Source organism: Eublepharis macularius, chromosome 6 (genome assembly GCF_028583425.1).
Source record: "Eublepharis macularius isolate TG4126 chromosome 6, MPM_Emac_v1.0, whole genome shotgun sequence".
Lineage (NCBI taxonomy): Eukaryota > Metazoa > Chordata > Lepidosauria > Squamata > Eublepharidae > Eublepharis > Eublepharis macularius.
In genome coordinates, this window is record NC_072795.1 from 141,154,067 (window position 1) to 141,167,100 (window position 13,034).

Below are 13,034 nucleotides of genomic sequence, written 5' to 3' on the forward strand. Positions count from 1 at the left end.
GACACAAGATGAACCCACCCGGCATGTCCCATGAAAGAAAAGGAAAAAAAGAAGCAGGTGGCCAACGAAGTCCATATTCTTCTGTAAGTAAACACCACGAAGGTTTTGCGATAGACATGACAAGTTCTCAGAAGCGGCCAATCCTATTAACAGTAATCTTGCTTGACATAGAGGTTGTTGCTTCTGAAGGCCACACGTTGTGCACCCAGTGCCAACTGCTTTGTTTAGGAAGCTGTGAGACTGCCCCTCAGAAGAAGTCAGCATTTTATTCACTGTGAGAAACCTCAGGTGATCTCCTCTTCTTTCTAGCAACAAACCCCCAAAACTAGAACTCATTCCAGTGGTTGGTGGGTGGTTTGACCAAGAATGCAAAACTGCCAGGAAAGAGTTAGTCTATTACACCCGACAGATTCGCCACTTTAAGAAAGGAACATCTCTAAATCATCTTATTTTATTAAGATCAGCCTACAAAAAGTTATTGAAACCAAGTCTGATCTCGCCAAACAATTGTGGCAGGAATTAGGCCTGGCATTTCTAGAAAAGAGGGAGGCATGGTTCAGGGAATTAGTATCTTCTGTAATAGGTAGACGCCCCTCCCCCCGCCCCAGTTGGATGCCCAAATCTCAGTGAAAGACTGGCATGTACACCTCAGCAAAGTATCCAGGGCTTCCTCAATTTTCCAGAATGAGGTACTCAAGCAGATACCTCCTCCTGATCTCTACTCTGCCACAATGGCCCCCTGTTACTGAGACTGGTCAGAGGACTTATTTTATCAAGTCCCCCGGTGAGGACTTGATTCCCCCTGAGCTGTTTAAGTCCTTCCCTGATTGGTGGACACCCATCTTAGCTAAGTTATTTACCCAGGTAAACTCAACAGGTGCCTTCCTCTCGGGGGGGGGGGGGACTGAGTATAGTTGTCCCAGTGTTTAAAATGGAGAGCAAAGCAGATCCCCAGAACTACCGTCCAATAAGCTTGCTGGACATAGCTGCCAAGTTGTATAGAAAATCTCTTCTATGTAAGCTGGGGGAGTGGGAAGCCTCCAACCAAGTCATCTATCCTGAGCAAGCTGGCTTCCACAAAGGGCATTGTACCATTGTCAAACCCTCTACCAACTAGTGTCCCAAAGTATTAAGGGCCCCACTAAATCTCTGTATGCGGCCGTTGTGGACTTAACAGCTGCTTTCGATCCCATTGACAGAGAATGCCTCTGGATGAAGCTGGCTGCTTTGAACATAGATAGGCAGCTATTATTTCTTCTTCGGGAATTCCATTCCAACATCTTTGCAAAAATCAGGGTGGGTCCCACAGGCTCTTTAACAGAGGCAATACCAATTCTGAGAGGGGTAAAGCAGGGATGTGGCCTGGCCCCTTTTTAATCTATATCTAAACAACAGTAGCCTGACGTTATCTGGCCCTGAGTTTGTGTTGTCACCCCTCCCCCCCCCCCCGCCCTTTTAGGATCTCAGAAAATATCATTTCTTTTATATGCTGATGATAGGGTCCTGGTCTCTCTTACCCGTGTTGGCTTTAAAAGGCTCTTACATGAACTTGGTGACTTTTGTAAAGGAAAATTTAAACATCAACTATGCCAAGACAAATGTCTTGGTTTTCAGGAAAAGACCTCATAGGTACAGGTGGACCATAGATGGAACCACCATAGAACAGTGAAGCACCTTTAAATATCTGGGGATTACCTTTAGCAAAACTCTATCTTGGAGGGTGCATTTGGCAATAACCAAATCTACAGTTCTTAGATCAATAGGCGCCATTCTGAAATTTTACTATACCAAAGGAGGTTTTCTTATAGACCCAGCACTGAAAATATATCTGAGCAAGGTCATCCCTTTACGGCGTAGAGATCTGGGGTTGGAAAGATTGTTTAATTACAGCTTTGGAATCTATTCTAAACCATTTCTTAAGGAGAATTTTAGCTTTACCGAAAGGTGCTCCTGCAGCTCTTATGCGAGCAGAGCTTGGTCTGCCCTCAGTCAGAGCCCGCGTACATCTAACCCTGCTCAGATTCTGGAGGAAGCAGCGTAACGATAATGCCAATCCATTACACAGGTTTTGCTATGAAATTATGCTGAAATGAGGTGATCTCTAGCCAGAAAGTTCCATTACTCCCGCTATAAATCCACGAAGGTGGCTTTGGGAAAACCACGGTGACCTCAGCTTCCCATTTGAAATACGAGGAACTGGTACTATATAAATGAAAGAATTATAATTATTGGTATAGAGAACACAAATAATGGGCAGTTTTCTACCACTCCAGGCATTTCCACTGAGTTTCTCCACATTTGTCTCTATTTCTGAATCCCCTTTTGACCCCCAGAAAGATCGTTACCATGGCAGAGGGACTTGGCGAAGGAATAGCCATGCCTGTTGGAAGGATAAGGGGGAGCTCTTCTGAGAGAGCAACTCCATTGAGGAAAGGGGTCAATTTCACCCTCTTGCCCCATATCATTCCAGCCCGCTGACCCACATGGTTGTTCCTCTGCTCAGATTCTACAGTCTCAGGAACGATCATTCTGAGGATTGGAAGGGGCTACAGGAATGCAGAGGCACTTCTGTGGATGGTGGTATACACACCAATAAAGTGGACACAGGCATCGAGAGGAGGCGGTGGCTCAGAGCCAAGCTACAAGTGACGCCTGACACAGGTTGGACACTTGTCAGCTTCCCTCAAGTTTTGATGGGAAATGTAGGCATCCTGGTTTTACAGCTTGGCCCTCCATTACAGCTGCAAGACCAGGACGCCTACATTTCCCATCAAAACTTGAGGGAAGCTGACAAGTGTCCAACCTGTGTCAGGCGTCACTTGTAGCTTGGCTCTCAGAGGTAGAGCATTTGCTTGGCATGCAGCAGGTCCTACGATCAGTCCTCCACATTTCTAGTTAAAGGATGATATTAAATATAATGATAATGATAATAATAATAAGAACAACAACATTTGATTTATATACCACCCTTCAGGACAACTTAACACCCACTGAGAGCAGTTTACAAAGTATGGCATTATTATGCCCACAACAAAACACCCTGTGAGGTGGGTGGGGCTGAGAGAGCTCTGAGAGAGCTGTGACTGGCCCAAGGTCACCCAGCTGTCTTCAGGCGGAGGAGGGGGGAATCAAACCCGGTTCTCCAGATTAGAGTCCTGCTGCTCTTAACCATTACACCAAACTGGCTGCATTTTAATTGTGTTTTAACTCCGTTTTAACTATTGTTTTTAAATATATTTTTGTTGTTTATATTTTACATTGTAAGCCACCTTGAGCACCTCTGGAGGAACGCCAGCTAATTAACCACTACATCAAACTGGCTCTCTGGAGACCCTGGAGACCCTGCCAGTGTGAGTAGGCAATACTGACCTTGATGGACCAGTGGTCTGGCTCCGTATAAAACAGCTGCATGTGTGCATATCAACGATGATGTATTTTCTCCACATGGTCAGTAGGAGGCTGAGCTAAGTCAGACATCACCGAATGGGTCCACAACTTGAAATCTGAGCCCTTCCCAGCCATGAACCATCTCATAAGTAACCGTACTCCCAGTCCCCATATAACGGTCACAAAATGGTATCATCTTGGAATTAACCATATAATCTGATGGTCGTTCTATGTCCGTGTGTATTTAAAGTGCTGTCAAGTTGCATCCAAGTTATGGCGGCTCTGTAGGATTTTCAAGATGAGAGACAAGCAGAGGTGGTTTGCCATTGCCTGCCTCTACAAATATCAAATTGAGTAATATTAAAAAATATCCACAAGGGTAGCCCTCTACACACATGACCCCTCCATGCCTTGACTGAACACCTGGAGAGGGAGAGCAGGCAGGAGTGTGCTGGCCACACCCCCACCTCCAGGTGATTTCTGGCTCATAAACATAATCCCTATGCACAGAGGCATAGGGAGCATAGGGAGCATATGCTCCTTCCCAATTATTGGCAATGCTCAGAAAGCCGCATCCCCAATCACAGGGAGGGAGCATAGATGCAAATGGTGCTTCTGTTCATAGGCACCATGCTCCCTAACAGGCAGTCACGCAGAGTAGGAGGCGGGGCCTGAGGACCCACACCCACTTCCCCCTCTTCACATTCAGTCGACCCACACAAGGGTCACGTGCAGAGGTCTAGTCAAACTGTTTCCTTTATTCTTGTTTCCAAAGCACAAGCATGCCTTCGCTGTTGTGTCTAAATAGTCAGACAATTAACTCAGTTTACTCATATATTTAAAACTCTAAATGTTTGCATTAAGTCTAGCATGAACGCAAACAGAACAAATGTGAGCCACAGCTCAATAATAAGTCAGGGCCATAGCTCTATGAAAGAGCATCTGCTAGGCATACAGTGTTACCTGAATTGGTCTCGTTGCGAGTAAGAGAATAGATTGTGTGTGTGTGTGGTGGGGGGTTTAGCAGCAAGGAAGACGACTATACAAGAGGGGTAACTACGGCATCTTTTCCACCAATATTTACAGAGTCCCTTCCCAGATAGCAGACGAGGCTGGTGCTTTAAATTCAAAAAGCAATATTGTATTAAAGAGGAAAAACACGTACATACACAGGAGTAAATAGTAAAATGGTTACACACAGAGAGAGTCCTAGGAAGCTAGCCAGAAACTGGAATAGAGTGAGGGAGGGGAAGTATATCTACCTATCCTGAAGAGTAGTCCAATCCACAGAGGAAGAGAGTAGCTTCAAACATCCAGCGTCCTTGGGCAGGAGAGCAAGAGGCTTAGGGCAACCTCAAGGGAACAGCGCTTCGGACCCAATAAGCATGCTTGATTTGAATGAGGCCAGGGCACTATTCTTATAGGGTAGATCATGCCCTGAGGTGGGAGAGCCCTCCCAGCCATTGGAAAAAAGACGCCAATGGTCAGTTCCTGGGAATAACAAAGGTTTGATTACCTTGATTACTTGCTGCCGGGGTGTGTAAAAGAAAATGCAAAGTCTCTCCTAGAACTGCACAAAAGGGGCACTTTTTTAATGGAGTCCACTGGAGCTACGTTGATGAATTTAGTTAGGGAATGTACCTTTCCCAGGAATGAATTATAAGAGCTTATGAATGCTAACTGATTTCTCCTTAATCATGGGCTGGGGATCTCATCACAGAAGGAGGGGAAAGGAACATACTAAGTGGGATGACACTGGTAGACCTTTGTTGCTCTGGATTCCATTTGGAACTGAGAGGACTGTAAACTAATCACCGCTGGTTTACATGTGGCGTTCCATTCATGCCTGGATCTCCCGGGTGGGACTCAACAACTGCTAGCTGGAATCCCCCTGTTTGCAAGCTAAACTTCATTTAATCCAGGGGCCTTGTGATTTTATATCAGAAGTAGCTATATTTAATAGCTATCAAACACGGCAGAGGCTGGGCCGACTGCTTACAACAGAAGACCCTGAGCTTAATCCCCGGCATTTTCAGTTAAAAGTAGATGGTGGCAGCAGGTGATGCGGCAGGCCTCTGCCTGAGATCCTGGAGAGGGGCTGCCAGCCTGAGTAGACAATACTGACATTAACGGACTGATGGTCTGACTCAGTAAAAGGCAATTTTAAATGTTCAATACATATTTGTCACAAAGCCCAGGGATGTTAAATATTAACGTTAGTCTAAACCAATCCATCACTTGCAGTGGATTGAAAACTGCCATCTGTTTTCACATCACTTTCTGCCTTCCTTGGCAGAATGCCAAAATAATCAAACTGTATTCTTTTGATGACACCTACTGCCAGGAACCGGTCTTGCAGTTTTCAGCAGACCGGTTCCTGACAGAATGGGATAAGCCCTACCAAGACAGATAGAAAACAGAGATTAGCTTCAGCCTGATTAACCCAAAAAGACTAGAGTAGAAAAGTATTTACAGACATTCAGTAACAGATTAAAAAATAATGTAGGTCAGCAAATAAAGCCATTCATATCTTTGTCAACATTGGTCCCTATTCTGTAGCCATTTAGATTGCCAGAGGTTGTTTCTTTAAATAGTTATAATTTATTAAACAGGTGCTGATATAGAATTGCTGGTACATACACTTGGGGGGCATATTATATCGTGTAATGAGTGGCCTTCCTTACATATTTGTGCTCCGTGTCATGACCAACTATAGCAACCCTCATTCAATTATGTCCTCCCAAAACAGGTTATTAACAGTCCATAATAGCCTGTATTCTACTACTCCACTCAGCAAAATTTGAACCTGTCATCCAGCTTAAGTAATTCTTCCGCTGGCAGAAGAATCAGCAGAAAAGCTTCCAAAGTTGGAGGGCGTCTGCTTAGGATAGAGGAAGGCTTCAGAACGTACCGAGCACCAGTGGCTCCAATATAAAGCCATTGCACTGTTAATGACTGGGTGGTTTACAGCATGATCCCCTCCTCCAGTTTTGTCAAATGGATAGGATCACCGCTAAGTCTCCACATACAGCACATTGGTGAAATTGGGATGGCAATGACCACTTTGCACTGTCGACATTGTGAATTGGCCTTATTAGAGCCTTCATTTGCATAGCTAACTCATAACTTCACAGGGTGGGGGGATTTGATGCATTGCAGGAGAACATGCCACAGTAATCACACTGCCTTAAGTATGTACAGGTGTGTGTGTGGGGGGGGTCTCTTATGATACAATATGTATTTTCTGGCTCTCTCTCTTACACACACACTTACAAGCCATTTTACAAACATTGGACACAGTATACAGCAATACAATTAATAAGCACGGTGTAAGAACCCTGTTAAACCGCTGTCGAACGTATTAGAAAGGGAGTACTGCACCAGAAGGAGAATAGTTTCTTATTGTCTCATATTAAGCTGAGTTCTGCCCTCTGGTGGCCTTGTCTCAATGTGCAGGGCAAAGGTGTATTCTGTTCCAGTAAAAGCAGCAAAAATGAGTAAGAAGAGTATGTGGTCACCACAGGAAGCTGCCTCACCTCAAGTCAGAGCATAGCAGGTCCATCAAGGTCATTATTGTCTACTCCGATTGGCAGCAGCTCCCCAGGGGCGTACGCAAAAGATCTTTCACATCATCTACTACCGGATCCTTTCATTTGGAAATGCTGGGGATTGAATGCTGGACTTCCTGTACGCAAAATGGATGCTCTACCCCTGTGCCACAGCCCTTCCCGAGTTGTATGCACTCAATTACGCATTTAAATTCTAGGCAGGATTTCTCCAAATGCTCTCTAATTTCAATATTTGCTTCAAGCACAGTACATTCAACCAGGGCTTTTTTTCTGGGGAAAGAGGTGGTGGGACTCAGTGGGTTGCCAACACAGGGAGCAACTCCTGGCAGGAGGTGGCGCCCCTGGTACCACATGTGCACGCGCAAAGTGCATGCATGCTCCCAGGGCCAATGACGTCGCTTTGGGTCAGCTGGAACAAGGGGGGAGTTTTTAAAAGTTTAAATCACAATCGGTGAAAGTGGTCACATGGCTGGTGGCCCCGCCCCCTGATCTCCAGACAGAGGGGAGTTTAGATTGCCCTCCGCACCGCTGCGGAGGGCAATCTCAACTCCCCTCTGTCTGGAGATCAGGGGGCGGGGCCACCAGCCATGTGACCATTTTCAAGAGGTTCTGGAACTCCGTTCCACCGCGTTCCAGCTGGAAAAAAAGCCCTGCATTCAACATAGCTGCAAAGTTGGCTAGGCGAAAATCCTACTTTAGGGAATATTCACCTTGTTTTGTTGCTCTTTGGTATCCTCTTCTTGCTTGGGTTCTTACTGCTTGGCAGCATTTTCTTTCCTCTTCACTGTCCAGTTCTATGACTGCCTACTCTACCGATGAAGGCTACTGGCTGTGGTGTCCCACGTGATTTTGTTTACAAACGCCTGTGGTGTTATCACACCAGCCAGAAAGTTCTTGACAAAACCATGTGCAACGCCACAGCCGGTTGGATTCATTGGCAATTTCGGCAGATCGTGAGAGTGGAGGAGGAGAAATAATGGACTGAAACAAGGGAACAAACGTCCAAGTTCTCTCAAAGTGAGAGATATTTTCTGACGCTCTTGAAAGAGACCTTGAAATGAGGCAAGAAGTCTTCAGTGTAGGCATTTCCCCCTCTCTGTTTTCAGATAATTTCAGGTAATTTACTATCTTCATCCCCCTTCTGATTAACCAATATTTAAGCCTCCAGACATTCTGAAGAATAATGGTTGTTGTGGGTTTTCCGGGCTGTATGGCTGTGGTCTTGGCATTGTAGTTCCTGACGTTTCGCCAGCAGCTGTGGCTGGCATCTTCAGAGGTGTAGCACCAAAAGACAGAGATCTCTCAGTGTCACAGTGTGGAAAAGATCTTGGCAGGTCATTTATATCTACTCAGGAGGGGTGGGGTTGGGTTTTGGTGCTATACCTCTGAAGATGCCAGCCACAGCTGCTGGCGAAACGTCAGGAACTACAATGCCAAGACCATGGCAATACAGCCCGGAAAACCCACAACAACCATCGTTCTCCAGCCGTGAAAGCCTTCGACAATACATTCTGAAGAACCCTTTGAATGAGACTTCTTTCTAGGCCACGCAAGCAATTTCGCAATATTCTGTGTTGCTGTCACATTTTTTCTCTTCAAGTGGTTCCAGCTCCCACTGGCCAAGCTTCTGGTGCCCAACTCAGCGCGGGATGCCTGCTGGCCAAGCTCTACAATCCACCCATGAGCAGAACTGCAGGTACCACCGTTGAGTGAGCTTCGGTCATAAATAGGACAATGGCCGGATGAATGCACGTGTCACGTGGTACAACAGCTCAAACAACTTTTCACACCACTCTCAGTTGTGTGGAAAAAAATTATTCTCTATGTTTAAAGATATCAAATATTGCCAGAAGCCACAAAAAACTATTATTATTGCTTGGACATCTGCTGGACGAGTTGCAATTTACATCCTCGCTGCACACGAAACAGAACCCAGCACCATCTCCCACAATTCCCAACCTCAATACAATCTAAATCTCAAGTAGAACTAAAATTAATCCCTAAGAAATTAGCAGTGCAATCTTGTGCAGTTGCACCCGTCTATGTCCTCTGACTCCAGTGGAGGTAAAAAGACCTAACTCTGCTTGGGATTGCACCGTAAATCTCACAAGCTGCCTAATTGTGGATTTGTGGGTAGATATTTTGATTCCAAAAAAAAAAACAGTTTACAATTTGGATGGAGAAAGATTCCATTGTTTTGTTTGTATGGAGGTGAAAATATCTCACCATTTGAAGAGAAGATTTAAAGTTCCAGCAAAAAAAAAAGTTTAAAAATCCAAATATCAAAGTCCCAAATATTTCCGTGAAATATCCCAGCCAGGTGTTACAGTTTTAAATGGGTTCACAGGAGAGATCTATATTGTGTACCCATGAAGACGGCAACATTTGCAACACAGAGAACTCTCTCCTGCCCCATTCTGTGAGGCTTCGGGACTGGCTCCACTTTCTTCTGCTTGATCCTTCTGTTACACAAAGGAAAAAGACACCTGCATGCGTCCAGCATTACAGATTTAGCGAGTGCCCTCTCAGAGATTCACTGATTTCAGTGGGCTTAGACTGGAGTAACTCTGCTTAGGATTGCACTGCCTGTAATTTATACCCATGAAAATCATAACGTATGAAGAAAATGTAGTATTTTAGGCTGCGCAGCCTGCAACTAGAGGTGTATTGATTGTTCGCATGTCATTTGTGGGGCACTTCAGTCAGACTCTGAGATTGCAGGTGGAAATCGACCCTGCAATATCTATTGTTTGAACCTGAGTGATTTTTGAGTTGCTCTCCACTGTAGTTGCAGCTCTAAACAAATGAGAACTCCTTCGTTTCTCTTTTTTCCTTGACCAAAGCTGCCCTCCACAGCCGCTGGCATAGAGTCAAAATATTGACCAAGCAGTGACAAGTTGCACAGAATCTACCATCTCTCTCCAGGAGACCTCAGGGGAAAGCTGGAGAGAGAGAGAGAGAGAGAGACATATTTTGATTTCTGTAAAGAAAGCCCTCGGACTTGTGGGGCTTGTTTAAATTGAAGAGGATGTCATTCGCAGTATTCTGCACAATTAGGACTTGCTGCATAACGAGGTAATGAATCAGAATAATGTTTATTGCATGCAGCCAAAGGCCATCACAATTGTGCAAATATAACACACAAGTAAAACGGGAACAATAAACCAGAATGTAAAAAATACATAAAAGTACTTTAAAACACATTAGCACTTTCGTTATACCCAGGTGAAGGAACCTTTAAGCACAGCTTGAGCCCGGATTTGCTTAGCTGCTTACTCTAGCTGTACTAGTCTATAAGAGATATAGACTAGTACAGCTAGAGGATTTTCCTAGCTGTACTACTCTATAAGAGATCTACAGATATAAATTGGAAAGAAGGAGGGTCAGTTTTTCCACAAAAGGAGAAGAATCAATGCCTTTTAAGATTTCTGCAAGAAATTTATTTCTGGGCTCTGTATACAAAGGGCAGAACAAAATATAGTGTGGGAGGTCTTTGGGGACTTAAGTGCCACAAATACAAAAATAGGCAGCAACTGGTGTTTGTGTATAATAATGAACAAACACAAAAATGAGGGGTCCCTAACAAATCTAACTCCAACACAGGCAACCACCCAAGGAACCCAATAATTCTTCACTTATGATATCATAAGTGAAGAATTATTGGGTTCCTTGGGCGGTTGCCTGTGTTGGAGTTAGATGTGTATAATAATGACATCTAGAATGGATGAGGGCATGGTTTGAAACCTCAGAGAAGTTAAGGCCATTCTAAGACTAGGAAAGGTGATTTTGGTCAAATAAGAGGCTCTGCCATGGTCCCTCTTGAACAACTTGAACCAGGGAGAAAATTTAGAATGGAGAGTTGTACTTGACCAAAACAGCATCTATCTTAAAGATCCAGGTATATTGAAACCTAGCAAGGGGACACCCCAAAAGTAATCCCCAGTGACAGAGGATATTGTTAAAGCCAGCTGTGTAAACAGCACGTGAATGCAACAGTGTATTGCTTTGCCTTAGGAGCAGCCAACTGGAAAGATTCCTTTGCTTTCTCCAAAATCTAAATATGGCCAGCTACAAACGGGCTCTGATAGAAGATAATCCACGTTCAGCCCACATTAAAGCCCCGGGAGTGCCAGAAGGTAAAACTAGAATTCTCTTTAAAAAGAAATTTTGGATTGGTTCCAGGGTCAAGAATCAGACATTCATTCCAAGCCCAGATCTCGGCACCATATAGAAGCCGTGGAATGGCCTTACATTGGAACAGTTTCAAGGCCGGTTCAATGAAAAATCCCCCTTTTAAGGTGTACAATTTAAGATGGCCCCAGTAGATCTCAAAGATGAGGCTTTTGTTATCACAAAGTGGACTTTCCATGAGAGGATTTCACTAAATCTCAACCCAAGCTACTTGTTCAATGAGACTGTCATCTATTGACCATTTAAATCTCCCAGCTCTCTTCCCAAAGACCATTACTTTGGTTGTGGCAAAGCTGATGTTTAAGGACTTGTCCTTACAGAAATTGCTCAGGGCCAAGCTACAAGTGATGAATGACACTTGAACGGCAAGTGGATTTAGTGGAGGGCAAGTGAACAGGGAGAAATACACTTGCCGTTCAAGTGTCATTCATCACTTGTAGCTTGGCCCTCTGTTCAACATCCTCTTCAAACTGATACAAGCCAGGGGCACCAACACCACGTCATCTGCATATAGGAGAACTGATACTTCCAACCCCCCCAAAGATGGTTGGACAAACTCAGGGCCTGACAGACTTTGAACATTTTCAGTACAATCCTAAGAAGAGTTGCACCAGGCTAAGCCCATTGATTTCAATGGGCTTGGACTGGAGTAACGCTTCCTAGGATGGCACTGTTAAACACAGACTGAAGAGCAAAGGGGCCCAAACGCGTTCCTGTTTGACTCTCCCCCCACAGGTGATCAGCATCTCCTTTGCTAAAGAGCCTGTGGGGCCTACTTGAACTCTAGCAGATATATTGGAATTAAATTTCCAAATCAGGAACAATAGGCGTTTATTGGCATTAGTGCCTGCTAGTTTCATCCAAGTTGATTCTGATCTACTGAGCTGAAGGCAGCAGTTAGATGCACAAATGCTGTGAACATGGCCTTGGCGTAGCCCTTAACACTCTGTTGAGCCAGTTGGTAAAGAGTCAGGCAGTGATCAATAGTGCCTGCCTACCCCTGAAACCTGCTTGTCCAGAACGGCTAGCATTATTGGAGGTCTCCAAGTCCTTCAATCTGTGAAGTAAAAAATTGCTTTGCAACTTGGAGGCTTTGTTCAGCAGGCTAATAAGTCAAAAATGGGTGGGGGGGGGGAATTTGCAGCCGTTTTAAAATATTGGGACTGCAATACGTAGTCTCTACCCTGAAGGAAAAACACCACTTAGATTGATCTGGGTAAAGAACTCGGCAAAGATGGGCACCCACCAGTCAGGAAGGGTTTAAACAACTCAGGCGGGATCAGGTTCTCACCAGGGGAGTTACCAGAGGAGAGAGGAGACAAGGCCTCTTATTTCAGATGCTGTGGCAAGAGGCCATTGTGGTGAGGCGGACAGGTCTAGAAGTGGTGCCTGCCCCACTGCTTCATTCTTCCGAATGGGAGGGGGGTTCATAGCAAGGTAATGCTTCACTTACCATGATTAATAATAATAATAATATTCAATTTATACACCACCCTTCAGGACAACTTAACGCCCACTCAGAGCAGTTTACAAAGTATGTTATCATTATGCCCACAACAAAACACCCTGTGAGGTGGATGGGGCTGAGAGAGCTCCAGAGAACTGTTACTAGCCCAAGGTCACCCAGCTGGCTTCAAGGGGAGGAGTGGGGAATCGAACCCGGCTCTCCAGATTAGAGCCCCATGCTCGTAACCACTACACCAAACTGGCTTTCGCCAGAGAGTGAGGGAAATGTCTCGAGTACCACCATTATAGGCAGCTACCACTCGGAGATGCTTCAACTACCACCCCAACTGCTATTTCTGCTACTAAAAAGTTGGTTAAGTAGGGACATGTATAACATATTTTGGGTGTAATCTACTCCAAATTTCCAGCACAGAGGGCTCA